This window comes from Nannospalax galili, unplaced genomic scaffold, assembly GCF_000622305.1.
Source record: "Nannospalax galili isolate Female #2095 unplaced genomic scaffold, S.galili_v1.0 scaffold127, whole genome shotgun sequence".
Classification (NCBI taxonomy): Eukaryota; Metazoa; Chordata; class Mammalia; order Rodentia; family Spalacidae; genus Nannospalax; species Nannospalax galili.
Genome location: NW_008360326.1, coordinates 574439 through 577690, shown reverse-complemented (window position 1 = coordinate 577690; position 3252 = coordinate 574439). Strand labels below are relative to the sequence as shown.

General features: G+C 41.8%; 1 pseudogene; it reads right to left on the bottom strand.

Moving 5' to 3' along the window:
* Positions 1 to 956: 956 nt before the first annotated feature.
* LOC103727689 lies at positions 957 to 2937 on the bottom strand (annotated as a pseudogene).
* Between the last annotated feature and the right edge of the window lie 315 nt (positions 2938 to 3252).

Here is a 3252-nt window from a genome sequence, read left to right as displayed (position 1 = left end):
TTTTGGTCTTTTGAGACAGGGTCTCCCTGTAGCCCTAGCTGACCGGGAACTTGCCATGTAGACCAGGCTGGCCTGAACTGGACCTCACAGAGATCTGCGTGCCTCTACCTCCCAAGTGGTGGGATTAAAGGTGTGAGCCACCACACCCAGCCTCATATATTTTCAAATCATAATGCCAATATGTATTTAAAAAATAAAAAAATGGTATTTCAAGGTGGCTGATTTTTGGATTATGACATAATTGGTGAAATAAAAGACATCATGCAAACTTTTAATTACTGACTAAAAGTTGGAACAGATAGATTCTGAATTGATGAGTGTATCTTCTATATAATTTATCAGACTCTGGATGTTTGAAATAACTTGCCATTTACTAATAATACTGTTTTTTAATTTAAATTTTTGTCTTTTTCATTTTATGTTATTTACCTATTTTATCTGACTTAGCAACTCTAAGACCATATATTAGAATACTTTCCAAAACAGCCAATTTGTTATTATTGCCATGTGTTAGAATACTTTTAAAAATACCAAAATTGTTATTATTATTTCTATTATTATCATTATTATTATTTAGGACTTTTAATTTGTCCTAAAGTCACTGAAGCAAAAATCATGATAAAGCATTCTTTTACAACCCCAAACAAAAAAACAAAACCAAAAACTATTTGTAGGAAAAAAAATAGTTTTGAACATGTGATGAAACAATATAAATTCAAACTTACAGATAAGGTTAGCTCTATCACTCCTCTCTTTAAAAAGTTTATATGAATATCCAGTCAAAACCAATAGGGTATCTCTCTTGAAATGTTATCTATATGGATTCCAAGTAGGCCACAGGACTGTGTACTGTCTTGGAATGTCCTCAGAAGGCTCTGTCGTTGAACAGGTAACAGAGTGAAAACACCAGAGTTCTTTCTTTCAAATGGAAGGAGGAAAGACAGAAACAGAAGAAACTAATCAAACTTCGTCTTCTTTCCTTGTGGTTTGAAGCTCCCCCACCCCACTCCCCGCCTCCCCAGAAGCCTCCTGGACCCCCAAAGCCTCCCCGGCCCCTTCCACGGAATCCGCCTCTTCCTCCTCTGCCTCCACCTCGGCCTCCAAAGTCTCCGAAGTCTCCTCTGCCTCCACCACAGCCTCCAAAGTCGCCTTCACCCTTAGGCTTGGCCTAATCCAAGGCAACTTTGTTTCCATCAATTTCACCATCCTCCATGACTTCCTTGACAGCTTTGGCATCTTCGTCACTGTTGAAGTCTACAAAACCAAACTCTTTGAAGGACCAAGTTTCCGAATTAGTGACTATTCTGGCACGAACAGAGCCCTCAAATGATTCCTTTAAGGTCTCTTCAGTGGTATCCTCAGACAGCCCTTTGACAGAGTTTTGGATGGCTGACTGTGGGCATTAGGTGGTCCCCTGGGTCCTCCCAACTCCAGTCTGATTGTTCTGCCCTCGATTTCCATTTTATTACAGGAGTTTAAAGCTTCTTTAGCATCTTCAAATGAAGCAAATTCTATAAATTTTACCCTTTAGATTTGCCGTTTGGGTTCTGGGGCACTTTGATAAAAGTTGCCGTCTCAAACACTTCCTGAAGAGTCTCTTCTGTTGCACTGTAGGAAAGGTTACTTAAAACCAAAGTTTTTGATTCATCACTCCAAGTGCTATTCTTTCCCGCTCTCTATTGCCTCTGACCTTTTTCTCCAGTGTAGTGTAGTGAAGCAGATCGCCCATCAATTTCTGCCCCCTGCTTTTTCCAAAGGTTTCTCCACATCTGCTTCTGTCTTAAATTCGATATAAGCAATCCCTTTACTCTTCCTATCCTGGCTAACCAATCTAATGTCAATGGCATCTTCAAAGTCTTCTTTTAATTCATCCTCAGTGATGCTGAAAGACTGGTTTTTGGCCAAAAATGTTCTTACAGCTTGAACTTTCTGTCTCTTCCTTTTGGTTTTTCTAGTTTAATTTCATTGCCAAACACTTTTAAGCCAGTGACTTCTTCCAAGGCCGTTTCTAGGTCTTCAGCAGAGTCCAAATCAACATAACCAAATTTTCTATTTGTACCAGTTCTGACATCCACAACAGCAAGACCATTTTTAGCAAAAAGTTCACTGAGAGCAACTTTTAATTCAGCAACTGATTTGCTAGGATTCAAGATTCCAGTGAACAGACTGAAAGGTGTAGTGGTTCTGAGCCTTCAACATTCTGTTTCTTGGCCTCAGGAACCTCTTTCTGTTTAGTCATTTCTTTTTTCTGTTTTCCAGGTGCTTCTCTAACAGGTTCTTCTTCCTCTTCATCCTCCTCTTCATCCTCCTCATCACCATCCTAATCCTCTTCCTCAGCCATACCCTTGGCTTTCACATGAACAACTTTAGCAGGAGCTTTCTTTCCTTTGGCTGGTGTGATCTCCATAGCTTCTTCTTCAGAGTCATGCTCCTCCTCCTCATCTTCCTCCTCCTCCTCCTCATCTTCCTCATCATTATCATCTTCCTCTTCCTCTTCATCGTCCTCATCGCTGCCTTCCTTCTTGGCATTCTTACCATTCTTTGCCACCTTGGCTGGGGTGACAGCTCCCTTCTTATGGGGGGGTGTTACCAATGCTTTTGCTTATGTGGTTCCCTTCTTACAAGGTGTTGCAACTGCTTTGGCTGGTGTAACTGTCCTCTTTGCTGGTGTGGCTGCTGCCTTTTTGCTTGGGTGATGGCTGTCTTCTTAGCAGGTGTGGCAATTACAACCTTTTTTGCCTGTGAAACCACCATGTTCTTTGCTGGAGTTGTGGCCTTCTGGCCCTTTTCCTGAGGGATGACAATCTCTTCTCCACTGCTGTCATCCTCTTTATCTTCTGACATTTCATCTTCACTGTCTTCTTCTACCTCCTTTGGTGGAGGAGCCATTTTCTTGGACTCACTTTGATTTTTACCGGCCTTTGCAAGCTTTGCCATGATGACGGCTTATGGCACGGGGGCGTGTGGAACACGAGAAGTGAAGATCAGCCTAGATGAACCTGATCGATATTTTGAAACAAGGTGCCATTATGTAGCCCTGGCTGGCCTGAAACTCACTGTGTAGACCAGGCTGGTCTTGAAATCAGAGATCCGCCTGCCTCCGCCTCCTAAAGTGTGGGGATTAAATTTTCCTAAGAACCTCGCATGATGGTTTCTAATAGATCTGTTAGTGTCTCTGGATTTCTCTTTATCAGGGCCTTTAAACAGCTGGATGTTGATCCTCTGATGAGCAATGACTTGAGAATGAAAGCA